This window comes from Prionailurus viverrinus, chromosome A1 (assembly GCF_022837055.1).
Source record: "Prionailurus viverrinus isolate Anna chromosome A1, UM_Priviv_1.0, whole genome shotgun sequence".
Lineage (NCBI taxonomy): Eukaryota > Metazoa > Chordata > Mammalia > Carnivora > Felidae > Prionailurus > Prionailurus viverrinus.
The window spans coordinates 225,900,680-225,924,953 of NC_062561.1; the positions used below are offsets into that span (position 1 = coordinate 225,900,680).

Consider the following 24,274-nt stretch of genomic DNA (forward strand, 5'->3'; position numbering starts at 1 on the left):
AGCACAGAACCTGCTTTGGATTCTCTCTCTTCCTTTTCTCTGCCCCTTCCTCTCTCTTTCTCTCTCTCTCTCTCGCTCTCTCTCTCACTGGCCTCAAAATAAATAAACACTAAAAATTATTTTAAAAAGGGATACTTAGAAAAAAGAAACAAAAGTTAATTTATGAGAAGTAACCTGCGCCCTAGTCTAACACATTCTAAAAGGCTAGTATTGGTTCTAGAGTTTTCTTTCCCTCTCACATACCATAGTTGCTAGATATGATTCTTTCTCTTTGTATGTTCCTTTCTTCTTTGTTCAGAACACATACCTCTGGAGAACAATTAAAATTTCTGTGTTTTTGTTTTCATCTTTGGCTTTCTTTACCAGATTTATTTTCTTCCTACTCCTGAATCCACCACTATCCTATCTTGTGATTTCATCCTTGTGACTCTAAATTCAAATTATTGAGGAAGAAAAGTCAATTGGTTCCTTCCAGAATATAGATTGGTAAGGACTCCATTAACCAAAAACAAAAAACAAACAACAACAACAACAGCAACAAAAAAACTTTTTTGGACCCATTATCTTCAATAGGAACATGGTTGTACATAACTATTCTAATAAGATTCAGGGGCTGGGAAAGAATAAACCCACACTGTGGTTATTATATAATACATTCGCGAAGGCCAAAGTCATAGATGGAACTACTGCTTCTCTGCGTCTTTGCCCACATTGAGTTTTACCAAATAAAACTCACTTAAAAAAAATTAATACTGAATTAGTTCAATAGTATGTATTTTTTTGTGATTCATATTCCACTTCTTTACAAATTATTGGCTAACATTATTTTCCATTTTCTGGAAGTAATTTTTATTTATTTTTTCATCCATGAATTTCCACATTTTTTTTCTTTATAGCTGCAGTTTAGAATCCTGTTTAACTTTTATTTTTTAAGCAATTGGTCTAGAATTATTTTTAATAGATATGGAAATAGGTCTATTTATGTTATTTTATACTAAGTATATGCTATTCTAAAGATATTTTCATAGGGTTATTTATCTCCTGATCATTTCAACACAGAAAATTTTAAGAAACAGCATTATGTATTGTTGCATAATGGATTGCCACAAATTTAGTGGCTTAAAACAATGCATATTTATTTTCTCTCAGTCTCATGGCATAGCTGGGTTCTCTGCATTAAGATCTGTCACAAGGCTGAAATTGAGGGGCCAACCGAGACTGAGGTCTCATCTGAAGACTTTACTGGAGTCTTCTGAGTCACATCATTTTTTCCAGACTTCAACCCATCAAACATCATTGATTCAAAGTTTGTGTTGCCTTTATTTCCCTGCCAAATGGTTCCCTCCAAAATGGCAGTTCATTTTATCAAAGCATACAAACTGAAAGAACAGTAGAAAGAACGTTATGGCAAGACAAAAGTTACAATCTTTTGTAACCCAATCATGGAAGCAATATCTAATTATACTGGCTATAGTCTATTAGTTAAAAGCAAGTCACTAGGCCGTCCCAAATTCAAAGAGATGGCCTTACTCAAGAGTGCAGCAACAAGGGATCATTGGAGAGGCCATCTTAGAACACTCTCTGTGTTAGACACTGTTCATTAACAATGCCAATTTATACATGATGTTGTATACGTTGAAAGCTGAGAGAAATATTTCTCTGTTAATTTAAGTGTCTTGATAGTAGCAAATAGTTTCAATATGCTCAAAGTATAGATATAGATATACTTTAAATATATATATATATATATATATGTTTAAAACTTGTTGGTAATCAAAACCTCTTATGCCCATGGAAGAAATATTTGCAAATCACATATCTGATAAGGGATTAATATCCAGAATATATAAGGAATTCCTACAATTCAACAACAAAAAACCAACAACCTAAATAAAAAAAAAATGGAGAAGACTTTAAAAGACATCTCTCCAAAGAAGATATAAAAATGGCTATATTTCATTCTTTCTCATTGCCACGTAGTACTCCATTGTGTATATAAACCACAATTTCTTTATCCATTCATCAGCTGATGGACATGTAGGTAGGTTCTTTCCATAATTTGACAATTGTTGAGAGTGATGCTATAAACATTGGGGTACAAGTGCCCCTATGCATCAGTACTCCTGTATCCCTTGGGTAAATTCCTAGCAGTTGTATTGCTGGGTCATAGGGTAGGTCTATTTTTAATTTTTTGAGGAACCTCCACACTGTTTTCCAGAGTGGCTGCATCAGTTTGCATTCCCACCAACAGTGCAAGAGGGTTCCCGTTTCTCCACATCCTCTCTAGCATCTATAGTCTCCTGATTTGTTCATTTTGGCCACTCTGACTGGCGTGAGGTGATATCTGTATGTGGCAATGAGAAGGAATGAAATATGGCCCTTTGTAGCAATGTGGATGGAACTGGAGAGTGTGATGCTAAGTGAAATAAGCCGTACAGAGAAGGACAGATACCATATGTTTTCATTCTTATGTGGATCCTGAGAAACTTAACAGAAACCCATGGGGGAGGGGAAGGAAAAAAAAGAAAAAAGGTTAGAGTGGGAGAGATCCAAAGCATAAGAGACTCTTAAAAACTGAGAACTGAGGGTTGATGGTGGGTGGGAGGGAGGGAAGGGTGGATGATGGGTATTGAGGAGGGCACCTTTTGGGATGAGCACTGGGTGTTGTATGGAAACCAATTTGACAATAAACTCCATATATTGAAAAAAAATGGCTGATTAAATAAGACTTAAAATTTTTTTTAATGTTTATTTATTTTTGAGAGAGACAGAGACAGAATGAGAGTGAGTTAGGGGCAGAGACAGAGGGAGACACAGAATCCAAAGTGGGCTCCAGGCTCCAAGCTGTCAGCACAGAGCCTGATGCGGGGCTCGAACTCAGGAGCTGTGAGATCATGACCTGAGCTGACGTCAGACGCTCAACCAACTGAGTCACCCAGGCATTCCTGACTAAATAATATTTTAAAGGGTATAATTTGATTTTTTTTTCAGTTTACTTGAGGTAAAATTGACAAATAAAAACTATATGTATTTAAGGTGAACTATTTGATGTTTTGATATATGTATACATTGTAAAATCATCACCACAATTAAGCTAATTAGTATATCTATCAGCTCACAGAGTTAACATTTTTGCAAACTGTCTATGCAAATTTTATGACTTTAGAGAGTCCATGGATAATATAATTTTCTTTGATGGCCACCAAAGTGCTTATTCATAAAATCATATAATTTCCCTAGAAAATTTGGCATAAAGGCTGCTACATACATTTTCAAAAGATATTTCAGATGCTTAGAGGAATGATAAAATTGAAGTTCTTAAGGTGAAAAGGAATGTTGATAGTTCCTTGTTCAAATATACTCTGCTTTTAAGAATGTTTGGCAATAGTAGCTAGAGTATTATAAATCTTTGCAAATTGTACCATAATTATTTCTTATAAATACTGGTCTTGATTATTAAATTGAAGATGCTTTAGTTCATAGTCACCTTTGAAGTCTCATTCCCAAGCAAAGAGCCTGCCATGTTAAGTAACCAAAAACTACTTACTTACATAAATCAGGTTAGTCTTACCCTGTCGAACTATTGAATATTACCTTTTCTGTCTTTGAAATATTACAAAAATTATTTTCTTCTTTCTGGATTTATTTAGCACTCAAAACCCCTACTGAATGTCTTCCTAGACATGGAATAAGCATTGAGTATATAGAAAAGACCAAGAAATATACGATCCCTGGCATGTGACCATTTTTTGTTGTTGTTGTTAGATAAATTTGACACGTAACATTGTATAAATTTGGGTGTACAGGGTGTTACTTTAATGCATTTATATTTTAATATGATTGCCATTGTAGTGACATGTATCACATAATTAAAATACAATATTACTGTCTATATTCATTATACTATGCATTAGATCTCTGTGGTTCATATACTGTATATTACACATGCACTGTATTGTCCTTAGGCAAGTGTATCATGAACTCTTAATTCTAAAGCACTCTTTATTGAATTTGGTTCAAATCAACTTTATGTATTTATGAAAACGACCACTTACATGCACACTGTGTGCAAAACATCCTCTTTCTTCAAAACACTAAAGTAAAAAGAAAAGCTTGACTTTGTTAGATTTGGGGAAATGTGTTACACCGTATGTGTATACATCATTCTATAAAAGTCTTCACACGATGATTGGTATAAGAAGAAAATAACTGTGAGAAATCCAATATAATTAAATTCACATGTAAATAGAAAGAGAAATGGTTAATAAAGATAAACAATCCATGGGTCATTAAACTTTTAGTTAAATAGAAATTAGTCAAATAGAAATGAATGGTTAACATTAAATACATCAGTAACTATATATAAAAATAAAACTATACAAGAAAGTGTCCTTGTTGCTTCCACATTTGTTGACGTCTATCGGCTAACGTTAGAATGGCAAACATATAGGACAATCGGGAATCTAAACATGAAGATGTAAAATGGAAGTTGTTATTATACGAGGCTATAATTAGTATAGTAATTGTTTTTGCTAGAAGCATTTTTTCCAATCATAACATTTTTGACAAAGTACTAATAACAATCATTCAATCAGCTACACAAAGTGTAACTCAGTGCATTTATGTTGTGGAAATGTGTTACATAAAGTGCAGAGATAGTTCAGGAAGATACTAACTGAATTTTGAGATGTAATTGGCTGGTGCTTAAACTGTTCAGTGAAGTGGTCTTACATGCTCTGGAGCAGAGCCATTGTAGAACATTCCAACTATTACTTTCAATTTAGACCATCAGCTTCGGTCCATTTACCGGGTGGTGAAATCAGAGCAATTGATTCTTCTGAATCTCTGCCAGTTATACCCCATATAGTTCATCCAAAGCATGTGCATTCAGCTGAGTGTTATTTTTGGACTTCAACAAGAATCACTCTACCATCCACCGAATAGGCATAGATTTAGAACGAGGTTCATAATTTGAAGGGCTGAAATTGCTCACCCAGGTAACAAGTGACCCTTCATTAAATTACAGATAGAATCCTAATCTAATAAAGGCCATTAGGGTATGTAGCACCTCATAACAAGGTCATTTTCTAGTCTTGTGTCGCCTCTCATACAAGCATTATTTGTGGATGTGGATGGCATGCTTTCAGTAACAAATATTTGCACAAGAACTTATCAACTTATGATCTATTTAATAACTGCTGTATTGTGTATATAGGACAAGTACACACTAAGTTTATTATAATCTTTGTATCTTGTTAAGTGATAATAATAATCTGTGGGTTGGTTTACAAAGGCAACTCATATATATGATCTCTATTATAATTTAAACTATATATACCATAGTCATTATTTTTCTCTTTGAGAGCTAGATGGGTGTTACTAAAAATTTTACAGGGGCGCCTGGGTGGCTCAGTCCGTTAAGCGTCCTACTTCGGCTCAGGTCATGATCTCGCGGTCCGTGGGTTCGAGCCCCGCGTCGGGCTCTGTGCTGACAGCTCAGAGCCTGGAGCCTGTTTCAGATTCTGTGTCTCCCTCTTTCTCTGACCCTCCCCTGTTCATGCTCTGTCTCTCTCTGTCTCAAAAATAAATAAATGTTAAAAAAAAATTTAAAAATTTTACATCAGTTTTAGAGGAATTTCAGTTGTTTTAAACATTTGTATTCTAATGATCTGATAGCTTACTCGGTATAACATATATGTGCATTAGAAACACACACACAGATATATACATTTACTATACACTTGCATATATATGTGCATTTATTAAACACATAGAAGATCAGAGGAAAGGTAAGAATGCCATACTAAAGCAAACTTATTTATGGTCTACCCACTATTGGTCACCGGTTTAATATTCTATTTATTTGTAGAATATTTTCATACCTTAATTAGTATAATTTTGCATGTTTGAGAATGTAGAAAACATGTGTAAATATGCTAAGTGCTCTCATTTCTTTAAATGCAGGTGAAGGGTACATGGAGCCAATTCTAAGGAATCCTAAGCAAAACTGACACTGCTTACTTCCAAAAACTTTTATTGGGCCCTTACAAAACACCAGGTCAGGTTCTCAGAACCAGGTGTATTACTGTGAATTAGACAGAATAGCACTTCCCCAAGAACTGACAAGTAACAAGATAGAATTTATTTATTTATTTACTTATTTATTTATTTATTTACTTATTTACTTTTAACTTGTTGTTGTCTTTTGGTAAGATCACTAACCATGAGATCTATGCTCTTAACAAATTTTTAAGTGGACAATACAGTACTGATAAACATAAGCAGTAAGTTGTACAACCCCTCTAGAATGTGTTCACATTGTATAACTGAAATTTTATACCCATTGAAGACAACTCATTTCCCTCTGCCCCAGCCCTTGGCATCCACCACTGCACTCTCGGTTTGACTATTTTAGATATTTCATATGAGTGGATTCATGCAGCGTTTATCCTTCTGTGACTATCTGATTTTACTTAGCGTTATATCCTCAGGTTCATCCATGGTGTCATATACGGTAGCGTTTCTTTCTATTTTGAGGTGGAATAAAATTGAATAGTTTATGTATATCATGCGTTTTTTTTTTTTTTATCCATTCATCCGCTGATGGGCATTTAGGTTGCTTCCATGTATTTTAGTATGTTAATTTTATAGCCTAATGCATCTATGAAAACAATAAAACTCTTTCTTTGCGTGGATGACAACAACAACAACAACAACAACAACAAAAGACAGAAATCACCCGAATTCCTAAAACAATCCTCTTGTGGCTCCTTAACCTCTGCCACAAGATCCTTTGCCTCAGAAGTCCTGGAATTCTTCTTCTCTGTAACTCCATATTTCACGTGGTGCCATGGCATCCGTTTCTCCTCCTTGATCACTTTTGTACCCTTTCCCTCCCCATTTACCATTTCAGGGGAGCGACTCTTACCAGGTTCATGTCTGAAGGCCACATCCTAGCAGTGCGGGCTCAACATTAACATCAGCAGCTCCAATCTGAGTCCAGGTTTCAGATTTGACTTGTGCATTTCCTGCTTCCTGTCTTTCAGGGAAAAGCCAGGTCTCCCTTGTTCACAGAGGGCTTGGGAGGGAATTTGAAATCCCTGGACACATTGCTGACTATTATATTTCAGAAGGAGTTTACTTGTCATTGGCTCAAATACTTTTTATATCAAAGATAGGACTAATTTAATTAAGTACTCCAAATCATGTCCTCTTTTGAGATAATCCCTAAAGAAATAATAATAATAATAATAATAATGATAATGATAGCAATAATAATAGTAATGATATTAGCTAATATTTATTAAACATTACTATGTGCCATGCACTGCACCACATTTAAAGATCTATTAACTCATCTCCCCAATGAAGTAATTGAGGAACAGAGGTTTTCTTTATTTCCCAATGTGACAGCACTAGTAAATTTTGGAACTGGGGCACATTTAGAACCTCCTGACTCCAAAGCCAGATCTCCTAAGTGCACTATGTTCATCCTTCCTACTTTAATGTATGATGTCAGGTTAAAGAAGTATTCATTAATTCTCATGTGTTAATGGGTATTGAATTTTGACAAAGTACAGGGATGATCATATTACTGATTGCATTTTTTTGTTTTTTTAATGTTTATTTATTTATTTTGAGAAAGAGAGAGAGAGAACACAAGCAGGAGAGGGCAGAGTGAGAAGGAGAGCGAGAATCCCAAGCAAACTCTCCAGTGTCAGCACAGAGCCCAATACGAGTCTCAAGCTCGTGTACCGTGAGTTCATGACACGAGCCAAAGTCAAGAATTGTCTGCTTAACGGAGTGAGCCTCACAGGTGTCTTTATTTATTTATTTATTTATTTATTTATTTATATTTATAAATATGGTGAGTAAGGGTAATGGAAAAGAGGAGAGAGAGAGAAAGAAGGGTTGGGGGGGGACAGAGACAGAAAGAGACAAAGGGAGAAGGAGAGAATGAATGTAAACAAAGATCTTTTACGCCAGATTGATTCTCAATAAATATAGGAGAAATGATAGAACAGGAAGTAGCAATTTGGAATTTTCAATGAAGTCATTTATTCTGAGAAGGATCCTTAATTCATGCTGAAATAATTGGTGAACATTTGTTGGGGAAGAGGAACTAGCAGTCTGGAGGTCCAAAGAATTCATACCAATTGGCACTTCTTATTTATGAAAGAAAACAAGTACTTTTAAAACACAAAGTCTTCGCAGAAACCACCTAAACCTAGTGACGCAATTGAGAAAAATGACAATCTTTAGCCATTGATTCATACAATGGAAATGAAACAACAGAAACTCTACAACCACACTCACTTCTACCCAAAAAACTGAAGCTGAGTAAAATTGAGTGGAAGCAATTAGATAAATCAATAGTGGAAGAAAGCAATAAACAAATAGTCCAGGTTATTCAAATATGTTGAAGATCTGAAACACAAAACAAAGAGAGAAAATTAATATTACCATAGCAACGATAAAATCATTGGTATATAATAATGACATCATGGTTATGAAGGGTAATGCTGAGGTGCCTGGGTGGCTCACTAAGTTAAGCATTCTTGACCTCGGCTCAGGTCACGAACTCACAAACCATGAGATGGCTCGGGTCATGATCTCATAGTTCGTGAGTTTGAGCCCTGCATCGGAGTCTGCACTGACAGCACAGAGCCTGCTTGGGATTCTCTCTCTCTCCTCTCTCTCTGCCCCTTCCCTTCCCCAGCTCACTTTCTGTTTTCTCTCTCTCAAAATAAATGAGTAAGCTTTAAGAAAAAGGATAATGCCATTGTTAGTAGAAATTTCATGTTGAACTATTTGGGGGTAAGGGGTGACAATGATTGCTGCTTATTTTTAAATCATTTCGAGTATAAAACCTTCATCTTTAAGTGTGTGGACAGGGAGAGAGGGCAGATGAGGAAATAGATGAATAACAGGTGAACGATATGTTGGAATGTGTTGTATAATTGTTTCAAATTTTCTGTATGTTTAAATTTGCTGACGATACATAGAAAAAAATTATACATATATAAAAGCATTCACCATTCAATACTGAATATTCTGCAGACACTTCATGGTCTTGAGAAGGACAAGTAGTGTCACTAAGGAACAACAAAGGAAAAAAATCAATCACTGAAGGTCTCTCCCTTTTAGATGTGATAATATTTTAATAAATATTCAATAAATGTTGTGTAAAACTATACGTTTAGATCAATACTTAAAATTATCCTAATATTTTGCTTTTCTTTTTTCTCCCCTTTATTATTTACCTCCAGAATTTTTTTTTCTTTCTCCTTTGCTGAAATAGTTTTTTTTTCCTTCTCTTTTTCAAATCCTCAAACACATTCAAATTCAGGTTCTTTTCTTTTTTTTTTTCCAAAAACGTTTTAGTAACTTGATTTGTTGCTACATGCAAATATGTGTTAAATTAAAGTTCATAGAAAACATTTCCTGCTTTACAATGGTTTTAATGAAGCTCTAAAAGAGGTTTATTTTTGGTCCTCTTTACTTGAATAGAATGTTGGCTTTCTAACACACTTCAATAACTTTCAAAGTGGGCGGTGTTTCATTAGAAGTCAGGCTACAGAAGAAAGCCCCATAGAATTTGAGTTCATACAAACTCATTTTATATATTATTATGTTCAAAGAATGTGTTAATATGAAGATGCATATATATATATATATATATACACATATATATACACCATAAAATCTACCTTTTAAGAAGATACAATGAACATTTTTTAGCTCCATATCTGTTATTATGCACTTTTACATGGAAAGCAGACTCTTTCCAAACCATAGGTAAAAGTGTCTTAGACAGAGGGACTTTAACTTCTAAAATTAATGAGTTGGCAGACATTTTATGTATAAATGTGTTACCTGCCATCTGGGTAATTAGAAAAATGATGTGTTATGGAAAAACTATTTTTGATCACCGTATAAATATTAAGCTGGGGGAATTTAATATTTACAAAGAATAGCTCATATAGGAAGCATTGAATTGAGTAGAATACAAGCTATGTAGAGTTGTATATCAGTTTTCTATTGCTGACGAGCAAATTGCCACAAACTTAGAAGCTTAAAACAATATACATTTATTGGTAGGGTATCTAAGAGGAAAGATTCCAGGCATTGGGTAGCTGGATCCTCTCTTTAAGTCTCACCAAAATTAAATCAAGGCATCAGATGAGGGTAGGAATCCTATATGAAAAGTCTCAAGACCTTTTAAGTTTCTGTGGCTGTTTGAGAAGTTGTCTCCTTTCATGCAATTGTGACATGTCTAGCTGTGTCTTTAAGCCTGGCAGCAGTCTGGTAAAGTCTTATCCTGTTTAAGTGCTTACCTGATAGGTCAGGCCCACCTGGACAGCCTCCATTTTGATTAACTTAAGCTCAACTCTCCAGTAACCTAATCACAAGGAAGATATCCCATGATATTCACCAGTGGGGAGGACAAGCACATCAGGAGGAGGAGTCTTTGGGGATAGTTTTGGAATCCTGCCTAGCCATCTGATATTAGAAAACCCGAACTCAACTAGTGGCTATACCACCAGTATTTGACCTTGGGAAAATGAATAAAGAAACTCCCTAAACTGCTTGGATGTATTAGTTATAACATGAACAAGAAGATATGCTCTCAGTATTTCAGTTTCCTGTGAAAACTGTATGATGCATTTGAAAGTTCAAGGACTTGAGTGTTCTTCTGGGAGATGTTTAAGTGATACAGAGACATGGTCAACATATACAGTGTGTTGACAATTTGGAAAAGCATTTTCTTTATTATGAAGATTTTATAACATAGAACTATTCAATATCAGTCATGATACCTGCACACACACAAACATGTTCTTCTCTATATCAACTTTAAGAGACTCCAGGCAAAATGACAGTCTAAAAATCATAAAGTGCAACAACTACTCATGGAAACAGGGACGATCGAATTTATGTTTAATTTCATACATAAGGGTTGAGGTAAATATCGCAAAGCTGTTTAGTGTTAAAACAAGGGGGAAAACATCAGGCCATGTCTTAGGGAGATATGGTTGAGAATCTCTCCAAAGAGTAAACGGTTAAGAAATTAACTAGAACATGGGTAAATTGAACACATATGAAGCATAAAGGCAATGATTTGAATATCACCCAAAATCAAATAAATAAAAAATAAAATTTAAGGGGCGCCTGGGTGGCTCAGTCGGTTGGGTGTCCGACTTCGGCTCAGGTCATGATCTCATGGTCCGTGAGTTCGAGCCCTGCGCCAGGCTCTGGGCTGATAGTTCAGATCCTGGAGCCTGCTGTGGATTCTGTGTCTCCCTCTGTCTCCTCCCTTCCCTGCTCACAGTCTCACTCTCTCGAAAAATAAATATTAAAAGACATTTTTTTGAAATAAAAACAAATAAATGTGCTATCTGTAATGTCATCTTTCCAAGGGCTTTGGACAAAAACATGAAATTGTCTTTTTCTCCTCTTCTTCCCTATTCCATCTACTCAGAACATTTTGTCCACTTTCCCTTCAAAATGGATCCAGCCAGTATGACCTATGTCTCATTATCTCCACTTTTAGCACTCATATTAATCATCAGTATCCTTGCCTTGACTAGAAAATTAACCTCTGAACTTGTCTTGTTTTTTCTCCTCTTCATTTTTTTTTCTGAGCTATTACATATATGTCCAACTGTCACACTTGTTTGCTCAAAGCCTTCCAGAGAATTTCCACCTCATTGTGAGTAAAAGCCTCCACTATACAATAGTTTCTGTTACCATTTGAACTCATTTATCCCTCATTTCCAAACTCATTACATTTTTGCTACATCAGCTGGCTACCCTGATGTTCCTATGAAGGATGATCTCTGGCCTGGGGGAGTCCACATTTCCTATTCGTTTTCTGGAATGTCCATTCTCCAGATAGCAACCTAACTCGCTCTCTGAACAAGAGGAAATAGTCAAATACATTAATATAGTTACATAAAGAAATTTATATAGCCACTAAAATTGTGGTTTTTTTTTTAACGTTTATTTATTTTTGGGACAGAGAGAGACAGAGCATGAACGGGGGAGGGGCAGAGAGAGAGGGAGACACAGAATCAGAAACAGGCTCCAGGCTCTGAGCCATCAGCCCAGAGCCTGATGCGGGTTTCGAACTCACGGACCGCGAGATCGTGACCTGGCTGAAGTCGGATGCTCAACCGACTGCGCCACCCAGGCGCCCCTAAAATTGTGTTTAAAAGACACAGTTTGTCTGTAATGACATGAGAAAGCAAAGAAAATCACAATGATAGAACATTTTAGAAAACAAAAAATCCAGGGGTGCCTGGGTGGTTCAGTTGGTTAAGCATCTGACTTCAGCTCAGGTCATGATCTCATGGTTCGTAGGTTTGTAATGTACAAACGGTTTGTAAGGTAAGGTACGGCTCTGTGCTGACAACTTAAGAGTCTTGAGCCTGCTTCAGATTCTGTGTCTCCCTCTCTCTCTGCCCCTCCCCTGCTCTTGTTCTGTCTCTCTCAGTCTCTCAAAAATAAATAAACGTTACAAAATTTTAAAGGAAAAAAAGAAAAAAAAATCCAAATTCCATAATCAACATGGAAACATTTTTCCCCCGAATACTTGTTGAAAAGAATTGCAAACTTCTCAAGTTTACCATTAGATGATTATTTTATTAGTGAATCTACAGTGAGCATATATTTTTTTTAGAATGTTAAAATCATAATAGTTTTGTGGAGGAACACAGATAAAGGTAGCTCTTAATTAAAGTAAAAATAGAGATTCATGCTATCCAGGTCAAAATTAAAAAAAAAAAAAAAAGTAAAACGGTATCCAAGTGAACAACATAAAATTAGAAGGCACATTTCCAGAACACCTCAGAATATTATGAACAGGCAAAATTTTCTTGATAATCATGTTTTTGAGGGGTGCCTGGGTGGTTTACTCTGTTAAGCGTCTGACTCTTGATGTTGGCTCAGGTCATGATTCACAGTTTGTGAGTTCAAGCCTTGCATCAGGCTCTGTACTGGTGGCAATGGTGTGGAGCCTGCTTGGGATTCTGTCTCTCCTTCTCTCTGCCCCTCCCCTGCTGTGCACTCTCTAAGTAAATAAATAAATAAATAAATAAATAAATAAATAAATAAATTTAAAAAATTAATCATGTTTTTGAAAACATGGATATAGTCTCCCAGCAACATTCATCTGTTTTACATGGTCAAAGATCTTGATAGGGGCTCCTGAGTGGCTCGGTCGGTTAAGCATCTAACTTCATCTCAGGTCATGATCTCATGGTTCATGAGTTCAAGCCCCACATCGGGCTCTGCTGACAGATCAGAGCCTGGAGCCTGCTTCTGGTTCTGTGTCTGCCTCTCTCTGTCTCTCTCTCTCTCTCTCTCTCTCTCTCTGTGCCTCTCCCCTGTTCATACTCTGTCTCTTTTTGTCTCTCAAAAATAAATAAACATTTTTAAAAAGATCTTGATAAATTAAACAAGGTACAGAGTTGTGGTTTCAACTTACGTGATTATGTCTCACAAATAGAAATTCCTTATTGAAGTTGAAGGGGTGCAAACAGGGGATAAAAGGATACTAGTAGGTAGAAAACTAAAACAAAACAAAACAAAACAACAACACAGCAAAATGACAAAATAGTAAGTAGGCAAACAAGCGACAAGTAAGAAGTGTAGCTCAGCTACAGGAATCGAAACCTGAATGGCAGAAGGAAAACGTCTCTGTTACATGAAGAACCCCAAGCCAGCTCTATCCTTGATTTTGCCAGTGGGTATATTGTCTAGAAGGCAGGGAATAGAACAGCTTAAAAAAATAATAATAATTATGTCAAAAGTGATAGAGGCTTTGCAGTCAGGTCCACACCTAATTACCAATAAGGTGTGTGTCTTGCCGACCTTAACAGGAAAAAGAGAGAGAGAGGCACACTAGCAATTTTACCAGTAAATAGGTTTATTTGGGAATAACAGAGAATTGCACTTTGGGACAAGGGAACGATGACAAACCATGGGCAAGTCTAGAAACAGAGAAGAGGGGCTTGCTATTTTGCTTTTTTTGGAGGAAAGGGAGAAATTGCAAGAGGTCGTTTCAAGGAGTTCGGATGGTGATGGCTTTACACCGGCTGAGCATAGTGGTTTCTCATTGGCTGAGCTGTTGATGGACAAGGAGAACTGCTCCCTTCTTCCCACTGAGCTGTGTAAACTACTTGTCTTACTGTTTGGTGTCTGAGTGGTCGTGCCTGAGTGAGAGCTCCTACTTCAGAGCTTCCCAGCTCCATTTTTAAGGAGGTTTCCTTTACTTTCGATTTTACTTTTTGATTAAGATCTTTCCTCAAAAACATCATTGATCAAGAGTCAGGTTTTTTTTGTTTTTGTTTTTGTTTTTTGTTTTGGTATTAGGTGGTTATATATACTAAAGTGGTTATATCCCTTGGGGCCAGGAAGGACCTTTCTTGGTTGTCATCTCGCACATGGGAGGGAAACTATACAGGCTGGAAACCATGGAGGTCACATTTGAGTAAGAAGGAAAGGTCCAAAATCAAGATATCAGAATGACTGCGTTCTCCCCAAAGGTCCTAGGGGATATCTGTTCCTTGTTTCGTGCATCTCTAGGTGGCTTCAGGAGTTCCTTAGCTTGTGGTTCTGTGACTCCCATCTCTGCCTCTGGGATCACATCGCCTTCTCTTCTCTGTCTTTCCCTCACGTGTCTCTTATAAGGACAACTGCTTTGGAATTTAGGGTCCACTTGGATAACCCAGGATGGTCACCTTTTCTCAAGATACTTAACTTACACCTGCAAACAACCAAATAAGGTAATATTCACAGGTTCCACAAATTAGAATATGGGAACATTTTTTTTGGAGGCTACTATTCAGCTAACTGCAACTCAAAATTTTCACCAACCAGGTACAGTTCCACAGGGTGGTGTTAAATATCCCTATCTGAAACAGCAAGTCTAATACTCAGCTGGCATGCATTGCTATGGACATCCTGGTCAACAATCTTCAGCATCTCTATGGTTGGAATTTATTCTGACTTGCTCAGTCCCTGCTACATTTTTTAACATGTTGAATTGGAATGCTATGACATTACACATAAAAAAATATTTTGTATTTTTTGATTGACCCTCTCAATTCACTCTTTACTTTATTCATCTACTTTTCACCCTAGGAATCTGAAAAATGTATGAACAATATCACTGCGTTCTCTAGTCATCTGAATCCCTTTTAAATTTGGCCAACAGAAAGTTTTAACAAGAGACAAGAGAAAGAAAAGGGATTTGTTCCCTTCATTTTGGAGATTAGTGCTCTCTCTCTCTCTCTCTCTCTCTCTCTCTCTCTTTGTCTTTCTCAGTCTCTCTCTGTCTTTGAAGTGCACTGGACTGACTCTATTCTTTGACTGACAGCTGTGGCTTCTTCAGTTGGCCTGCACCTCAAAGCTCTTGTGCTCTCTCGGTTTCCATAATACAGGGGTGTTCACAGAGTTCACATCACTGGAGTACCAGAGGAACTCTTGTGGTTACCTGATATCCAACTCTCACCTTTGGGGAGAGACCTTGTTCCCAACTCTCCTCATATTACCACATTTAAGTATGATATTTGTTTCCTGGAGGCATCTAAATGAAATAGAATATTGCCCTGCTATAAAGTTTCATAGAAATGGGAAAGAAGGCCTCCTCTCTAAAAAGAGAAGAATATAAGGGCACCTGGGTGGCTCAGTCATTTACGCGTCCAACTCTTGATTTTGGCTCAGGTCATGATCTCATGGTTCGTGAGATCGAGTCCTGCTTCGGGCTCTGGACTGATAACACGGAGCCTGCTTAGGATTCTCTCTCTATCCCTCTCCAGCTTGTTCTCTCTCTCTCTCTCTTTCTCTCAAAATAAATAAATAAACATTGTTTTAAAGAGAAGAATTTCGTGAAAAACATAAAATGCCCCTTACATGTGAATCAGAATCCTTTAAAAATCTTAGTAGATATTGGGGAAACATAACATTTCTTTTATGAGTCAAAAGTAAGTTTGAAGAATTGTAAGAGGCTCAGTAACAAGGAACACCAGGCAGAGTAGAACAATGGGACCCAGGTCCTGAAATAAGGTCTACATAGGAATTATTTGAACCGCCAAATTTAGTCTCTGTATTTAGGTGTCAGAAATTCTTGGAAATAATAGATTCCTATTTTTGAGTGTTTCTGCTACTTATCCACCTTTACAAAGCAGAAGCCTAGAAAAGTTTTCTATAGAGAATCTGGGAAATCCCAGAAAAAATTTTATATACTTACCTTGGCATTAAAAAAAAAATTTGTGTTACTGGGTGGCTCAGTCCATTAAGCATCTACTCTTTTTTTTTTTTTTCCAACGTTTTTTTATTTATTTCTGGGACAGAGAGAGGCAGAGCACGAACGGGGGGAGGGGCAGAGAGAGAGGGAGACACAGAATCGGAAACAGGCTCCAGGCTCCGAGCCATCAGCCCAGAGCCTGACGCGGGGCTCGAACTCACGGACCGCGAGATCGTGACCTGGCTGAAGTCGGACGCTTAACCGACTGCGCCACCCAGGCACCCCTAGCATCTACTCTTGATTTTGGCTCAGGTAATGGTCTCACCATTGGTGACATCGAATCCCACTCAGGCTCTGCACTGACAGCACAGAGCCTGCTTGGGATTCTCTCTCTCTCTCCTTCTGCCCCTGCTTGCCTTCAAAATAAGTATATATATATTTTTTAGATCCTGCATTCCATATAGTTTGTCACTCTTCAGTGAAGTACACACACACACACACACACACACACACACAAACACAGACTTGTCAATTGACGTTTTATTACTTGAATTTAAGAGTATAAAGTCAGGGAGGTCATATGTTTGAGGAAAGGCTTTAATATTAGAAGAACCAAAACAGATAACCAAGCAAAAAAGGCTTGGTTTAAAAAAAAAAATTTTAAAGCGAAAACAAGTACTATTCCTCAGAGAGCTAAGATAAAATATTCTAGCCATACAACTAGAACAATATGTTGCATAAAAGGAAATAAGAAAGATCTCAAAATATGTATTTAAACATTATTTATGATATGGAGGATGGATTTAGGAAATTTCTCAGAACATATAGTAAAAATAAATAAATAGAACATACCAAAAAAAAAAAAAGATAAGACAAAATAAGGGACGTGCCATAATGTTCAATATGCAAACAGTGGAAATTGCAAAGTGGGAAACAGAACATACAATGTGAAGATTTTCAGAGACAGAATATAAGACAAATTCAATATTGAAAAGCTGACTTTTATAGATTAAAAGTGCCTGCTATGTACCAAGCACAATGAATGAAAGGATGGTTAGTTAAAGATGTGTTACTAATATTCCTGAATGAAAAAAGATAGAGGCCCTCTGATCTTGTGTGTGGGTGGGGGACAGGAATGGGTCAAATATAAAGGATCAAAAATTAAAGCGGAATCAGACACATAAATAGGAAAGCAGAAGTCGAGGGGAAAAAATAAGTGATACCTACATGGGGCACCTGGGTGGCTGAGTCAATTAAGCGTCCAACTCTTGATTTCAGCTCAGGTCATGATCTCACGGTTTGTGGGATACAGCCCCATGTTGGGTTCTGGGCTGACAGCACTGAGCCTGCTTACGATTCTTTCTCTCCCCCTCCCCCATTTATATGTGCATGCTCTTTCTCTCTCTCAAAATAAATAAATAAGCTGAAAAAAATGAGCCATACCTTCAAACTTCTAAGAAAAAGTGATTTCCAATCTAGAATTCTATATCCAAACTATCCATCCAATAGAAGTTTAGGAAACAAGTTACTTTCCCACATACAGTTTCTCAAAAATTTGCCTTCTTTTCCTTCTAAGGAATCTCCTGGAAGAAGGGATAAAATGAAAAACATGAGTTTCAGGAAATAGAAAATAAATACCTTCAGAAATGGAAGTAATGGGAAGTCCTTATGTGATCATTTTACAACAGGTCTGGTGGAAAATTAGTCCAGGAGTTAGATCTGTATGAAAATAAATGGAACTAATGGAATATCTAGGCAGTTTAAGCACTTAGGAAAGCATCTTGGTAAGTGTTTCTATATCTGTTGAAATATTTAAGGGACTTTAAAAATAGGAATATAATAGAATAACTATAAGAAAAGCATATTATAAACTTCAAGAAAAGTATTTCTTTAAAGGACAGTTTTGTAAGTCGGCTGAGAAAAGAAATTTTCTGGATCAGCTATGAACATTCCCAATAGTTGAATCATTGATTATTAGTTTAATCAAAGACAATAGCATAATAATGCTAGAGGAATAGTGGAAAAGAATGGGAAAAATATTACGTAGTTACTTTTTCATTTACTATTGGTAAGTCAATTGTTAAGTAATTGCCCCAAGTCAATAAATTATGAAATGGTCATAGAGCATACATTTAGAAAAATGGGGTGAATACCAAAAGAAAAAGCTAAAGTATGTGTGGAAGTCACCGCCTCAGAGAAGCGGGGCCATGAACTAGAATGTGGTCAGTTGAGACGTGGCTGTTTTTGTAACACCTTAATACCATTAATGCTTGTGGTGTGTTCATTTATTAATTTGATTAAAAATTAGGAAACAGCACTATATTTAGGATAAATATTGACAATGAAAGTTATTTTTTAAAAGCTACTAGCTAACATTTTAAGTAGCATAAATCTCTTCACCACAACGAATTACTGAAATGTTATGTTTGTCATCACGCTAAGCTTTGTAAATAGAAGGATAAAGAAGTCAAACAATGAGTTAGATTTCTGTGAGTCCCAACGGTAATCTTTTTCTTGAGTGTGGTTTGCTCGTTTTCTATCCATCTGCTGTTTTTCTTACTGGAATCTGTCGCCCTCCACTCAGAGACAATATTTATCTCCAAACAATGCGAAATTCACACAGAAAGAGGAACAATCATCACCTTGTCTGCAGCATAATAGTTTCCTAGATTCGAAAGGATGTAGATTTTAATTAGTTCAGGAACCTGATTTTAAAAAGAAAATCTGAGGTTAAGACAACTGAAGTGGCAAGATTAAGGATACATAGCCAGTACTGAGAACACTTTTAAGCATATAGTGGAAAGATTTGTATTTACTTAGTATGAATATATAATTCTTGTTAGAATTACCATATAAACATGATGAGTGAATGTGCTTGTAATTATGATATCAAAACAGCCCCTACACTTAAAATGAGATCATTTAAATTTTTTTTTAATGTTTATTTATTATTCTGAGGGAGACAGAGTAAGAGAGAGAGAGAGAGTGTGAGCGGGGCAGAGGCAGAAAGCGAAGGAGACAGAATCTGAAGCAGGCTCCAGGCTCTAAGCTGTCAGCACAGAGCCCGATCCATGCAGGGATCGAACCACAGACTGTGAGGTCATGACCCGTGCTGAAGTTGGAGCTTAACCGACTGAGCCACCCAGGCTTCCCCGAGATCATTTTTAATATACAGACATAGTCTACTTAAGGTAGATGCAATATATTCAGAATCCATATTGGTCGTAGTAACGCTGTGAAACATTGATTATCACATTCCGTTGTTCTAAGAAATTTATATGATCTAATTTGTAACATTCATACATAGCAAAGACTTAGGAAAAACTCATCAACACTTCCTGTGGACGTTGTAGAGTAGATTTCAGGTGCTATGATCACAAAAACAAACAAACAAACAAACAAAAACAGTCATTATGTGAAGAAAAGATACGTTAATTAGCTTGAGTGTAGGTAGTAACCATTTGCCTCTGTATATTTGTATCAAATCACCATGCTCTACAACTTAAACACTGACGATTTTTATTTAGAAACAAAAGCTAATTTAAGTTTTTAAATTATTGACAGGAACTAACAATTGGATAGAAGATATTATTTTATAACACTATTAGTAGGAAAGGACTAACAATTGGTTTCCATGCTCTAATCATGTAACACTCTAATTCCATAAAATTGTGAAGATATAATTTGATCCATAGTTGTTAAAATCGTATAAATTATTATCCCTATCCACAGTAGAATCTATTGCATGTTTAACCAGGTATCAGTCTTAGACTCCACCTATGTCTGAGAAATTTGTCTGATGGACGTCAGTGTACTTTATTAGTTTTTCTTCCCCTTCCTGCTTTGTTTATTTATACTTTCCCTATAGTCTCCTAATTAAAACTCTCAAGCTTTTATGAATACTTATCTTTATATTAATGAATTCTAAGCCACACCCCAAACACATTTAAAATGTGAGGCTAAAATCAAAAGTAAATGTTTGTTCACAAACACGTTTGGTGCGTCCCAAACTACACATATTACATACACTACCACACACACGTTATTTAGAATAAATGTGACTATGGCAATATTCCAAAAAAATCACGATAGCAAATTCCGAATTCATTCTCTTCCTCATTCATTCTTTCAGAAGAGAAAATGGCCCCCCACACTGGCCATATTTCCCCCAAAGAAGAATATTTTAGGTACCAGTGATCTGTGTACCAGTGATGAACATCACCAGTGAAGAACATCTGTGTACCAGTAATAAACTAGACCTCTTTCAATTGGCTCTGATTTTTAAATTGCCACCATTAGCACTTCTTCTTGATGCCACCACAGGTCCCTGATTTCCTCTGTGGTGTCCCATTGGGCATTGCTGTGCTATCTCAAGCCTCTTGCATTAACTGAGCATTCCACTCTCTTTTTGCCAAGAGAGCTAAAGCTTTTTCGCCACGGCTACTTCCTTCCGTACTCATGTGACACCTCCACTTGAATATAGTGGGTTGCAATTTCCTACCTGCCAAGTAAAAGTCCACTTTGAGAGATAATATGAAGAAGGAACCAGATGGCTGAGTCCGGGAAGTCAGAAGTTTGAGAGTCTTTGTTGTTTATCTTCACGGTGGTTCGTGTGCACTCAAACGGGCTGCATTGCCACAGCTCTCCTGGTTTCATTGTGCTCTCCCTTTCTCTGTAGCCTTGATCCTCATGCCAGCCTACCTGAGTTATAATTCACATAAGCCAATGAAAAGAGATTGGAGGCAGGTCTGAGGTAATTTATCATACCTGCAGACAGGCTAACTCTCCTTGAGTCTATTGTGTCATTTCTTGAAATTTGTGTCTTATATATTGAAGTCAAGGTACTCAATTATTGTATACCCAAATACACCAAAAATATGTGTTCACTCCATTAATGAAGGAAGAACCAACATGTGGAATAAATGCCACTCTTCCAGAGTGCTTAATCTTCTCAAAGCAAGCGACGGGGAGATAAGCGAATGAAACCGGGTTCCTCTAATTGCTGAGAGATAAAACATAATGCTGCATTTCTGTCTGTCCAAATACTGCTGATCTTATAAGATAATGTTTACATTATACTCATTCCACAATCCTTTTCTAGAGTCACCAGTGAAAAATGCTACTTTCTTTCCTCCCTCCCATTTACCAAATTATATTATAGCAATTATATGGGATCATAATAATCAACTTAATCAACTTGCAAGTGATTATAATGGGACTTATGCATTTGGCAGAAAGGGATACCTTCATAATTGAGGACTCTAAAATTGCCTTTTCACTGAGTTACACTACTTTCTAAATGCACTCTTTTCCATTCCAATTTATTCTATAGTCACAAGACTAACATTAGGAAAAAATAAATACCACCATTTCAGAGATCTATTTAAACACTCCCAAACCTCCTCATTTCTTTAAAGACCAAAATCGAAGTTCTCTTTTTGGCATGTGAGGCACCTAAAAATAGTATGTAATTATTCCTTAGAGCCCCTGCCTATAGCAAGCTAGATACTTTTCATGACAAGAAGTGATGAAGGCAGGGGAGCCACAAGGAAGACAGAGCGGCCTTTACATTTCCACTTATAACTCTGTGTGCCTGTCTCTAAAATAATAGCCCTCATGCCATTCAAAAATTAGCTTGAACATAACCTTTAACATGGGTGATCCCCACCCTCAATCTACCTCCTGACAATACCTGATAATTGCGGAAACTCCAACTCATAGGTTAGAATAGCTACATGAATCTGAGGTGCCATTTCTCGGTTTTAAAGCTAGCTTTGGGTCAAATGCATTTAATAGCTTCACCTTTCAAAGAAGACTTCTTTTTTTCTTTCATAGACTAAGTAACAGGGCTGACCTTATTCGTATAATAAAATGTCATCCTGTCACAGAAGCTTGCAAACATTCCAAAACAAGCTCATTAGCAAATAATGATGCCAAAAGAGTAACTTTTTTAATGTCAGTAAATACATTTTACAGCCTTCGTATAATTTGTGAAAAGCAGTGTAATTATCAGAGTTCTACCTTTCTCTGCAGAGAAAGAAAAAAATCTGTAAAAACTTTAAAAGTTATATTTAAAACATAAAGCGAATCAATGATTCTTCTTTCTCCCAGTATGAAAGATTTCCTAATGAGATTCTAAACCTTAAGTGACCGATTTACACGACTCTGCCTGTTGATATATAATGAGAATGAAAAGGTGATAAAAATTTCAGTAATATAACCTCCGATTAAAATCCTGAGCGTGTCTCCAGATTACCTTGGAGATATTGCTCCTTAACCAAATCTACACACACACACACACACACACACACACACACACATACACACACACACACACACACACACACCAAAACAAGCAACAGGAATGTTGAATGATAAAAATTACCATTGTCCAATTACCATTTTCTGTACTGTCTATACAGAATAAATACCACTGGCATCTATTCTGTGTAGTGCTGACTCTAAAATGTGTCTTGGCCACATTGATGCGAAAGTGCTGAAATGTACTGGAGCAACAGTCCAGTTTAACAAGTTTCCTGGATACCCACTTTTGGTATCCAGTTTAAGTTGTGGGTAAGTAGAAATTGACATTTTAAAGAGACTGTCTTTATTAAGGTAGACAGGTAAATATAATCGTAAAATAAAATGATACAATACCTATTTGAAGTCTTCGTAACTGAAGCAAAGCTTTAGCAATATTTGAGAATTATTTGCTATGAATTAACTGGAGATAAAGACTGGAGAAAACAATTCCATAAATAGAAACTGCACGATATAGGCAAGAAGGCATGGAACAATATAGTACCTGCAAGGAAGAAAAAAAAATGACCTTTTTTAAAATGTTGATTTGTTTTTGTGAGAGAGAGAGAGAGAGAGAGAGAGAGAGAGAGACAGGATGTGAGTGGGGTGGGGCGGATGAGAGGAAGACACAGAATCCAAAGCAGGCTCCAGGCTCTGAGCTGTCAGCACAGAGCCAGATGCGGAACTTGAACTGTGAACCACGAGATCATGACCTGAGCTGAAGTCCGACGCTTAACTGACTGAGCCACCTAGACGCCCTGAAAAAAAAGATTTTTTTAAGGTCATATATTTGAAGGATTTTTATCAATCTACTTAGATTATGTAATATGGCCATTATTTCATTTCATATGTTCTAGGGGTTAATACAGTTTTTCTTCAGTTTGTGAAGAGTGAAAAATAAAAGCCCATACCAGAGAGAGTAATTCTTATAAAGATAATAGGGAACATTGAGTATATCTGCCAAATAATACACCATTTGGTCCTTCATCTTTTTTTTTCCTAATATACAGTGCTATAAGCCCCTTTGAAATACATCATATATTTGGATGCATGCTAGACGGTATATTTGGCATTATTTTAACTTTATAACAGATTTCCCTAGGACATAATAAAAATAAATGAACTGCATAAAGTTTCTAGGTTAAAATGTGATAGGCTTAGAAAAAAAAAAAACCCTTGTATAATAATAGTTTTAGTGTGCTTTAACAGCCACAGTGGCCCTAAGCAGAGGTAGATGATTATGAAATGAATTAATGAAAATTTCTAAGTGGCTCAACTCTCTCTCCCACTTTCTGACAACTTCCCTGTACCCTGTGGTCTAAGATTCTAGACATTCTAAAATCTCCTAAGGGAACTAAAAGAAGAGAAAATATTAACAAATGATAATTACTTGTTATTTTCACTGAATGAAATGAAAATCAAAACAGAATCTGTGAAATCTAATGTGGCGTGTCTTGTGGGAGATATAGATTATGAATATTTGTTTTCACATTTGTAACTTTTCAAGGAGAAATAGTATAAATATAGATGGCTGCTAAACAATCAGCTTAAGATAACTATACTAAAAACCTGTAGCCATCAAAACAGTATGTCACTGGCACAAAAATAGACACACAGATCAATGGAACAGAGTCAAGAGCTCAGAAAAAAGCCCTCACATGAACATTAATATTTGAGCCAAGAATACTTAATGACAAAAAGAAAGTCTCTTCAATGAAAGGC

The 24,274-nt window shown here is 36.4% G+C and overlaps 1 long non-coding RNA gene across 1 annotated transcript; it reads right to left on the reverse strand.

The window, feature by feature from the left end:
- Positions 1-6,242: 6,242 nt before the first annotated feature.
- Positions 6,243-23,167, reverse strand: LOC125176886 (uncharacterized). Its single transcript, XR_007156420.1, has 3 exons — positions 22,910-23,167; positions 20,754-20,953; positions 6,243-8,427 (listed from the first exon to the last, which is right to left on the reverse strand). It is a non-coding gene; the product is annotated as an uncharacterized LOC125176886 (long non-coding RNA).
- Positions 23,168-24,274: the final 1,107 nt, after the last annotated feature.